The sequence below is a fragment of the Arachis hypogaea genome, chromosome 13 (assembly GCF_003086295.3).
Source record: "Arachis hypogaea cultivar Tifrunner chromosome 13, arahy.Tifrunner.gnm2.J5K5, whole genome shotgun sequence".
In the NCBI taxonomy this organism is placed as follows: Eukaryota; Viridiplantae; Streptophyta; class Magnoliopsida; order Fabales; family Fabaceae; genus Arachis; species Arachis hypogaea.
In genome coordinates, this window is record NC_092048.1 from 68,122,599 (window position 1) to 68,134,167 (window position 11,569).

The window sequence follows — 11,569 nt, forward strand, 5'->3', positions numbered from 1 at the left end:
CGATGCGGTCGCGTGGGTCGAATTGTGCCACTGGCACACCTCCAGCCACGCTCCAGCGTGACTCTCTGTTCGTTTTTATTTTTCTCCCCTCTCCTTGCGACGCGGACGCGTCGCTGATGCGGTCGCGTCGCGTGGCTTTTTTTTTTAATTAGGAATATGCAAATGCAGATGCACGAAAGTACTGATAAAGAGAAGATTTATTGAATATGAAAAACAAAAAATAAAGAAAAGAACGATCATACCATGGTGGGTTGTCTCCCACCTAGCACTTTGCTTTAACGTCCGTAAGTTGGACGCTCCACTAGCTCAATCTTCTGCGATGTGGAGATCTTCCAAGAGGAAGATCTCAAGCTCCTTGTTTTTCTGCATCTTCTCACCATGGTATAGCTTCAGGCGTTATCCATTAACCTTGATAAGTTCAGAACTTGAAGGATGACTTAGGTGATAAACTCCATACCGTTCGGCCTTCTCTACTCTGTATGGACCTTCCCATCTTGATCTCAACTTACCTGGCATGAGCCTCAGTCGAGATTTGTAAAGGATGACTAAATCCCCTGGTTGGAACTCTTTTTTCTTGATGTGCTGATCATGTACAGCCTTCATCTTGTCCTTGTATAGTCTTGAATTCTCATAAGCTTCTAGGCGAAGGCTATCCAGTTTTTGCAGTTGCAACTTCCTTTCAGCTCCGGCTTTCTCAATTCCCATATTGCACTCCTTGACTGCCCAAAAGGCTCTGTGCTCTACTTCAACTGGGAGATGGCAAGCTTTTCCATAAACTAAGCGGAAAGGACTCATCCCAATGGGTGTTTTGTATGCTGTCCTATATGCCCAGAGTGAATCTTGTAGCCTGGTGCTCCAGTCTTTTCTATAAGGTTTGACTATCTTCTGCAAGATATGGTTTATCTCTCTGTTTGACACCTCGGCTTGCCCATTGGTCTGAGGATGGTATGCTGTCGTGACCTTATGAATTATCCCATGCTTCTTCATTAATCATGTTAGTCTCCTGTAACAAAAATGGGTGCCTTGATCGCTCACGATTGCCCGTGGTGATCCAAAGCGACAAATAATATGGTTTCTCACAAAGGAAATAACAGTGTAGCATCATCAATGCGGGTAGGAATTGCTTCCACCCATTTGGAAACGTAATCCACCGCTAACAATATATAAAAATAACCATTAGAATTTGGAAATGGACCCATGAAGTCAATGCCCCAAACATAAAAAATTTCATAGAAAAGCATAATTTTTTGAGGCATTTCATCCCTCCTGGATATATTACCAAATTTTTGGCATGGGAGACAAGATTTACAAAACTCAGCAGCGTCTCTAAAAAGAGTAGGCCACCAGAATCCACAGTCTAAGATCTTTCTAGCTGTTCGTTGAGGGCCAAAATGCCCTCCACTCTCAGATGAGTGACAGGCCTCTAAAATGGACTGGAATTCTGATTGAGACACACAACATCTAATTACCTGATCAGCGCCACATCTCCATAAATATGGGTCATCCCGTATATAATATTTAGACTCGCTTTTCAGCTTGTCTCTTTGATGCTTAGAAAAGTTTGGAGGAAATGTGCAGCTAACTAGATAATTAGCTACAGGTGCATACCAAGGGAATACCTCAGATACTGTTTGTAAGTTATCAAATGGAAAATTATCATCTATAGGAGTAGAATCATCCTTAATGTGCTCAAGGCGACTCAAGTGGTCTGCCACTAAATTCTGGTTACCACTCCTATCCTTTATTTCTAAATCAAATTCTTGTAATAGTAGTATCCAACGTATAAGCCTTGGTTTGGACTCTTTTTTAGCTAATAGATACTTTAAAGCTGCATGGTCCGAATACACTACTACTCTAGTACCAAGTAAATAAGCTCGGAATTTATCCAGAGCAAAAACAATAGCAAGAAGCTCTTTCTCAGTAGTAGTATAATTGGACTGGGCAGCGTCTAAAGTCTTAGACGCATAAGCTATAACAAAAGGATCCTTACCTTCACGCTGAGCCAGCGCTGCTCCTACTGCATGGTTGGAAGCATCGCACATGATTTCAAATGGCTGGCTCCAGTCTGGTCCTCTCACAATTGGGGCTTGAGTCAGGGCGGCCTTCAGCTTATCAAACGCTTGTTTGCAATCCTCACTGAACTCGAACTCAATATCCTTCTGCAGTAATTTGGATAAGGGAAGTGCTACCTTACTAAAGTCTTTAATAAATCTCCTGTAAAAACCTGCATGGCCAAGGAACGAACGAACTTCCCTCACGGAGGAGGGGTAAGGTAAACTAGAAATAACATTCACCTTTGCTGGGTCTACAGAAATGCCATTATTAGATACCACATGTCCTAATACAATCCCTTGTTTTACCATAAAGTGACATTTTTCAAAATTTAATACAAGTTTTGTATTAACACATCTATCTAATACTCTAGATAATCCATCTAAGCAAAGGCTAAAAGAATCACCATAAACGCTAAAATCGTCCATAAAAACCTCCATACAGTCCTCAATAAGATCAGAGAAAAGACTCATCATACACCTTTGGAAAGTAGCTGGTGCATTGCACAAGCCAAAGGGCATTCTCTTGTAAGCATATGTCCTAAAAGGACATGTAAAAGTGGTTTTTTCCTGATTCTCAGGAGCTATATGAATCTGGAAATAACCTGTGTAACCATCTAAAAAACAATAATGTGATTTACCTGACAGGCGATCCAGCATTTGATCAATGAATGGAAGTGGGTAGTGATCCTTAGGCTTGGTTGAGACACCTGTAATCAATGTAAACTCTCCAAGCGTTCTGAACTCTAGTTGCTATGAGCTCTCCATGCTCATTCTTCACTGTAGTGACTCCAAACTTCTTGGGCACCACTTGTACTGGGCTAACCTATTCACTATCTGAAATAGGATAGATGATACCTGCTTCCAACAGTCTGGTCACTTCCTTTTTGACAACTTCCAAGATAGTGGGATTTAATCTTCTTTGGGGTTGACGGATTGGTCTTGCTCCCTCTTCTAAAATTATTCTGTGCTCACATACTTGAGGGTTGATGCCTACTATGTCTGCCAAACTCCACCCAATTTCCTTCTTATGCCTCCTCAGTACATCAAGTAACTACTCTTCTTGTTGTGAAGTGAGTTCCCTTGTAATGATAACTGGAAACTTCTGCTCATCTTCAAGATAAGTATATTTGAGATGTAGAGGAAAAGGTTTTAATTCCAACTTCTGATCATGGGCAGGCTCTGGATTGTCTGGAGCTTGTGAAGATGCTGAGGTGCCCTCATTGTCAGTCAAGAGGGTCCCCACACTTGGACCTTGTCCAGTGTGCCTCTCTTCTAACTCTTTCTTGTGAACTTCAGCTACAGTTTCATCTATGACATCACATTGGAAGATGGAATGATCTTCTGGAGGATTGTCAATGACTCCATTCAGATTGAAGATTACTATTCGGCCATCTATTTCAAAAGAGTATGTTCCTGAAAAAGCATCCAATTTGAATTTTGATGTCTTCAGGAATGGTCTTCCAAGTAGGAATGATGATGGCTTATCTGAGTCATTATGGGGCATCTCCAAGATATAAAAATCAGTGGGGAATGTAAGCCCTTTAATGTTCACTAAAACATCTTCAGCAACTCCAGCCACTGTAATATTGCTTTTATCTGCTAACACAAAACGAGCTGCCGACCTTTTTAAGGGAGGGAGCCTCAAAATATCATATATAGACAAAGGCATTATACTAACACATGCTCCTAAATCACACATGCAATCATAAATTACTACTCCAACAATAGTACAACTAACTATACAAGGACCTGGGTCACTACACTTTTCAGGTAATCCTCCCATTAAAGCAGATATGGAACTACCTAAAGGAATAGTTTCTAATTCATTAATTTTGTCTTTATGTATACATAAATCTTTTAGAAACTTTGCATATTTAGGTACCTGTTGAATAACGTCAAAAAGAGGAACAGTTACCTCAACCTTTTTGAATATTTCTACCATTTTGGGATCAGGTTCCAGCTGCTTCCTGGGCTTCCTTGCAAGTTATGGAAATGGGATGGGAGTGGTGTTTTCTGTAGTGTCTGTGCCTTTTGGTGCTTCCTCTTGTGGTTGGGCTTCTTCTTTTTCAGTTATGTCCTGTATGTCGTCTTCCTCTTCAACATCTTCTATTTCTACTACCTCTTCAGCTGAGGTGTGTTCTGGTAGACTTGGCTCCTCCTGATTCCTCTCCTGCAGTGTGGTTCCGGACCTTAGGGTGATGGCATTAATGCCTCCCTTTGGATTGGGTAATGGTTGAGAGGGAATTCCAGTGGAGCTCAAAGGTTGGTTACTGGAGTTATTCATTGATCCAATCTGTGAGGCGAGAGCTTGTACAGCAGAGGTCAGACCATTTAGAGTGGCACTAAAGTTGTTTTCCATGGCCTGTTGTCTCCTATCAATAGATTGTAGTAACTCATCATTAGGAGATGAAGAAGGATAAGTAATTTGAGAGGGCTGCTGTTGGGTATTCTGTGGTCCTTGGGATTGCCTCAGGTGAGGTGCTCTATAAGGTTGGTTCTGCTGCCTGTTGTTGTTATTATTCCACCTCTGATTTCCCTGATTGTCTCTGCCTCCTCTGTTATTGTTGTCCTTCCAATTCTGGTTAGAATTGTCCTGCCATCCATGGTTATGATTTCCACCTTGATTGTACCCCTGGTTGGGGCGGTCATAGAAGTTATGAGTGGATGCCACCATGTTGTCTTCTTGCTGGAGCTGCGGGCATTCATTAGTATAATGGCTATAATCAACACAAATTCTGTAGACTCTCTGTGGGACTAACTGTTGGCTTTGCTGTGCTGGAGAAGGTTGAGCTTGCTGAACTTGTTGTTGATTCAATTGCATATGCTTTAGCAAGTTGGTCATTTCACAGATACTCTGAGCTAGAGCAGTAGTCTCTCTGCTAGAGGATACTTCTGCAACGGCTTTTGAATGGCCTTGTTTCTGCCTGTGGTTCCTAGTAGATTCAGCTAAGTCACTGATCAATTGCCATGCCTCGTCAGTGGTCTTGTACTTCTTCATAGACCCATTGCTAGCACTTTCCAATGTGGTCTTATCTTAAGGCCTCATGCCCTGTGTGATATAGCTAAGTAACACTATCTTATCAATTCTGTGGTGGGGGCATGCTTTCAGAAGATTATTGAAGCACTCCCAGTATTCAAAGAGAGTCTCGTTGTCATCTTGAACAATCGTGGAAATGTCTTTCCTCAGTTTATCAGTAACTTCAGATGGAAAGAATTTTTCCAAAAATTCTTTTCTGAGTGTATCCTAGTTGGATACATTTGCTAGGGGTTGAGTGTAGAACAGGCTGACAGTAGAACAGGTTGCTTGGAAATCTCTCAGGTGCTTGATAGGCTCTTGAGTAGGTAAGCCATGAAACTTAGGCATCATGAGCAGTGCGGTCTTTATTTCAAAATCTGTAGCCACCGCTGGATGATGCGCTTGAAACGGTTGCATTGTAAAATCAGGGGCTCCTTCCTCCTGGATAGTAATTCTTCTAGGTTCTGCCGCCATGTTACCTGTATGTAAATCAACCGAATCAGTAAAACGGGAGCTGGTTTCTTCCTCAAATGGCGTTTCGAATCCGCCCTCAGAGAGGACTAATCGACGCCGAGCTCGCCTTATTTGTGAAATAGTTCTTTCAATTTCAGGATCGAATATTGGCAAGCTTGGATAAGGAAGTGAACGCATCATTTGACGGAAGAAACATGCAGCTCATAGTAGCAAAATAAAATAAAATGCAAATAAATAAATTCTAATTAATAACTTTAGCACTCTATTGCAATTCCCCGGCAACGGCGCCAAAAATTGATGCGGGCAGAAATTGGCGAATTAAAAATTGTTAATTTATATATGTTGCAAGTATAGTTCTTAACTCGCCAGAAATCTGCCTATCAATTTAAAAAGGTGTCATAGAAAATTGAAATTAAAATACTGGGAGTATGAGTCCCAGGTCGTCTCCCAACGAGTTGCAGAAAAGTGTGCAATTTTATTAATCAGATGTTTTCAAAGAAGTTTGAGTTGAGTAAACAGGAAATTAAATTGGTGAATTTGAATAATGTAAATAAAAGCTTTGACTGGGAGTTGATTAGTTGGAATCCCTATTATTGTTGGAATACTCTCAAGATTAATTGACAATTAAAGGTTGTCCTGTTTAGTTATCCTTTACTAGGTAAGGGAAAGTCAAACAAGTTGGAATGCTACATCTGTTCACAAGTTGCAATCAACTTAATTAAAAGAAATTGATGTTAGTGACTAGAAGGCAATCCAACCATAAACCCAAGTACAATTTTTTTTTAAGCTTTCCAACTCAAGGGTTCCTTTCAATCAATTCCCCATCAAGTTAGGGAACTACTCACTCATTGTGAATGTAAAATTCATAGCATATGAAAAGGAATTAAAGAAAGACATTGTAAATAAAAATCAAAATAGTCAATTAAAAATAAAAGTGACCCTTGTATTAAATAATCCTAAAAATATTCCAATGGTAAAATTAAACAAAGCAAAGAACATGGAAGAGTAAACCAAGTAAAGAAAACGAACTAGAATGACGAAGTCTTGATGAGGTAATAACTCTTCTCAGTGTCCCAATGCAAAGAGCAATCGAAAATTAAATCCTAAGAACTATGAATGTGTAGAGAGAAAACCTAGAGGAGGAGTAAACTAGATCTAAAACTAAAACTCTGTAGAATGAATGTTGTGTTGGTTTCTGCATGTTCTCTGGCTCTAGTCTGCTGTTTTAGACCTGGAGTTTTGCATCACATTCATGTTAACACTGCATTCTGCATCATTTCAGACTTAAAAAAAAAAAAAGCGAGCACGCGACGCGACCGCATCATCGACGCGTCCGCGTCGCAAGGAGATGGGAGACAATATTAATATGAACAGAGAGTTTCGCAGGAGCAGCGCTGGAGGCGTGCCAACGGCACAAATTACCCCATGCGGCCGCGTCGCTGATGCGACCGTGTCATATGGGAATAATGGCCTCCCACACGACTGCGTGCCCCACACGGCCGCGTGACCAGGATTTCGACGTCAAAAGAGTGCATGACCGAAAGTTGAGTTGGAATTAGGCTGGACCTGTGCTAGTAGCACAAGCCCTGCCACACGAACGTGTCACCCACGCGTCCGCGTCATATTGGGAATAAGGCCACCCGCGCAATCGCGTCGACCACGCGACCGCGTCACCCTGGATTTTGGCAATACTGAGTTTTGAACAGAGAGTTGTGCGACCACAAGGCTGCACTCGCGGCACTAGCACAAATCAAGTCACGCGATCGCGTGCCCCACGCGTCCGCGTCACCCAACCTTATCACGCACCACGCGATCGCGTCACCCACGCGACCGCGTTGCTAGCGTCGCACAACCTATCCAGATTAGTGCTAATTTTCTTATCTTCTCTTTTCTTTTCTAATCCTAATTTCTTTCTTCTCTCTCCTTTCTCACTTTCTTTTTCTTCTTCTCATCCTTTTTCCCTCTCATTTTATTTTACTTCATTTATTTGCATATTTCATTCATTGCATTATTCTCATTGGTGTTGGAGTTTTATTTGGATAAGTGCCTTATTTTATTTGAGCACGTGGCTACTCGGAGAAGAGATTTGACAATTGACATTTACTTATGGTTCTCATATACATTTGGATTACATTATTTTCATCCCTATTTTAACTTGCATACCCAATGTATTTGGGATTATCATTCACAATTATCATCATTACACATGCTCTTTAATTTGGCACATTTATTACTTGATGCTTGAGCTATGCTTCTCATGCCTATTATTTGCATGTTCTTACCCTCTTGCATCTAATTATTTTGAATTGCCCTTTTTAATCTTTATTGTTGTCTTCCCTACATGTTGTAGCTACCATGTAGATGGACTATCATCTTTCCTTTGGCATTCCTTATCACTTGGAATTTCCTCCCTTCCGGTCTTAGTTTTCTATATTTCACACTCTTCCTTTTTCTTCTTCTTTAGGCATGGGTACCAAGAAAGGAAAAGAGAAGGCCACTAACAAGACACCAGCAAGGAAAGGAACCAAGAGATCTCCAACTAAGGCGCCTCCATCTACAAGCGTCAGTTGGAGCAACCCGTCCACCTGCACATCTCAGCATGCACCGAGGACGGTGCAATCTTTAAGTGTGGGGAGGTCGATACCGATCTCCATGGGTTAGTTATTTCCTGACTCAACACTAAAATTTTTATTTTATTTGTTTGTTCATTGTTGCATTTGCATGTTTGATTGCATATTTGTTTATTTTTTGCATATTTTACCACTTGGTTGAAGTAATATTTTCTTTTTCAAGAAACCTTTTAGAGCATTTCACTAATTTGAATAAAATTTAATATTACACTTGTTTGAAGAAATATTATACTGGAACATGGTTTAGAGCTTGAACACACAAAACCTATGAGATTTTGAGCCTATTTGAATTTGTTGCATTTTATCAACCAATATTTTTTTTAGTGTGTATTTTTCTCTCTAAAATTGTGATCTTTGTCTTGCTTGATTCTATATTTTCATGGTTTGATGTATGCATACACTTACATGATTGAGGCCTTTATTTCACTGAGCTTACATACCCATATGGCCTTACCTTTCATTATCCCTTGCAAACCAATTTTGAGCCTATTGTACCCCTTTGTTCTTTTTATTTAGCACATCATTAACTCTAAGCGGAAAACAATAATGTCCTTAATTTGAATCCTTAGTTAGCTTAGACTAGTGAGAGTGCTTATGATTTAAGTGTGGGAAATTGGGTTTGAAAATATTTGGTTTGAGAATTGAGTATGTTAGAATTTTCTAAAAATGTGAAAGAAATGTTTAGGATGCATTCAATAAATTAATCATATGTATTGAGAAAAACAAAAGAAAATATATATATATATATATATATATATATATATATATATATATATATATATATATATATATATATAAAGAGAAAAAGAAAAGAAAAAGAGCAAATAAGTAAGAGGGGACAAAATGCCCCAAAGTTAAGTGTTGAAAGCAATGCATATGTACTGTACTTGAAATTTGAATGCATGAATACATGGAAAACATGGTTAATGGACAGTTGGGTTTTTTGTATTATGATTACATGGATTGTTTAAGTTAGGTGGAAAGTTTAAGTTAATTAAGGATTCAGATTTTAGTCCACTTGGCCAAATACAATCCTACCTTGACCCTAACCCCATTACAACCCTTAAAAGACCTCTTGATATGTGTATCTGTGCATTAAATTTATGTTGATTGTTAGATGAAGAGCAAGCCTTAGAAAGCAAGGTTAGTAGAGAATTGAGAGATCGAACCTTAAACACCTGAGTGATTAGAGTGTATACACTACCAGTAAGGGTTCGATGCTCAATTCCTTGTTCCCTGCTTTCATAAGCTATTTTCTTCTTACAAGTCTATTTGTGCTTCATTTTTATGATTTGAATTAGTGAAATCCAGTTCATATTTGTTCTTGAAAGATTTGTTTATTTTTAACCAAGTAGGTAGAAACATCTTAGCATGTAGTTACATTCATAGGTTGCATTTCATATCATTCCTCTTCATCTTTATAGCTTCTCTTGAGCTTAGCATGAGGACATGCTAGTGTTTAAGTGTGGGGAGGTTAATAAACCTCTATTTCATGGTTTATCTTGTGCTCATTTGAGTGGATTTTATCAACTCTTTACCCACTTATTCATAATATTTGCATGGTTTTATATTTCCTTCCTGATTTTGTGCTATGATTGAAAACATGCTTCTTTGATCTTATATTTGCTTATTATTAATCCTCTCTTATTAACATTAGATGCCTTGATATGTATGTTAAGTGATTTCAGATATAATAGGGCAGGAATAGCTCAGAGGATAGAAAGGAAGCATGCAAAAGTGGAAGGAATACAAGAAGTTGGAGAAATTGCTAAGCTGTCCAGCCTGACCTCTTCGCACTCAAACGGCTATAACTTTAGCTATAGAGGTCCAAACGACGCGGTTCCAGTTGCGTTGGAAAGCTAACATTCGGGGCTTCGATTTGATATATAATATGCTATAGTTTTTCTGACGCTAGGTGACGCGACCGCGTGATCCATGCGGCCGCGTCGCAGTGACGGAAATCCAGCGTGGTTGAATTCGAGACCAGCGAATTCTGGGCTATTTCTGACCTAGTTTGCAGCCCAGAAAACACAGATTAGAGGCTATAAAGTGGGGGAATGCATCCATTCATAAGGAGGCTCTCATAATTCATAATTTTAGGAGTAGATGTAGTTTTTAGGGAGAGAGGTTCTCTCTTCTCTCTTAGGATTAGGATTTAGTATTTCTCTTAGTTTTAGGAGTGACTCTCAATCCCAGGTTTAATATTCCTTTTACTTTATATTCCTCTTTTTACTTTCAGATGCTTCAATGCTTGTATTAGATATGTTGCCCAATTGGCTTATGAACTTTTCATGTTAAGATCTGCATGTTTTATTTAATATTATTTGAGGTATTTCAGATTTGAGATTGCTTTGCTTTATTTATATTAATGCTTTTCATTTAATTTAGATATTTTCTTCCTTTTGGCTTTGGTTAGGTAATTGGTAACACTTGAGTTGTCAAACTCAGGAGTGGTTGAAATTGGCAGATTCTACTTGATCTAGATCTCTCTAAAGCTAGTCCTCCCACAAGGATTGACTAGGACTTGAGGATCAAGCTAATTAGTCCACTTGACTTAACTAAGTGGGATTAAAAGCCAATTCTCATCACATCTGATAAGGATAACAAAGACAGGATTTCCAGTTCTTCATACTTTGTCAAGAGTTTATTTTATTATTATTATTTTATTTTATTTGTCATATAACATATTCCCACCTTACTTCCTAAACCCCAATTTACAAACTCATAACCAATAATAAGAACATACCTCCCTGCAATTCCTTAAGAAGACGACCCGAGGTTTGAATACTCGGTTAACAATTTTTAAAGGGGTTTGTTACTTGTGACAACCAAAACGTTTGTAAGAAAGGTTGATTGCTTGGTTTAGTAACTATACTTACAACGAGAGTTTCTATAACCTCTAAACCATCAATCTTTAGTTCTTCAATGGCCTCACTCATGCTCAATGCAATTCAGGACATCAATCAATGGAAATAAAGAATCAAGCAACACCAAGATTACAATCATAGAAGAGATATATCGCACAATGAAGAAAGTTAGTGGTTAAAATGTGTTACCACTCAATATAGCTCAAAAACTCACAAGGTAATTGTTCTTTACTCTTCTATGTTCCAAAATAAAATCATTCAAGCAAGTTTGAAAATAGTTTTCTCAATCAATTCAATAGCATGCCCTTGACAAAATTCTTGGAAAATTTTGTTGTTTTTCACCAAGATTATTTCCTATATGTATGTATGATGTGATGGATGCAAAATTTCTCAAATTTTCTTAGTTCTTTTCCTAATTTTCAACAAGAAAAAAGTAACATGAACAATTAGGATCAAGATAACCAGGCATAACCTATTCACATCATCCAATCACAATCCATAATTATACTATATTCCAGCAATATAAGG

General features: G+C 38.8%; 1 non-coding gene across 1 annotated transcript; it reads left to right on the top strand.

The window, feature by feature from the left end:
- Positions 1-5,137: 5,137 nt before the first annotated feature.
- Positions 5,138-5,244, top strand: LOC112739245 (small nucleolar RNA R71). Its single transcript, XR_003170180.1, has one exon. It is a non-coding gene; the product is annotated as a small nucleolar RNA R71 (small nucleolar RNA).
- Positions 5,245-11,569: the final 6,325 nt, after the last annotated feature.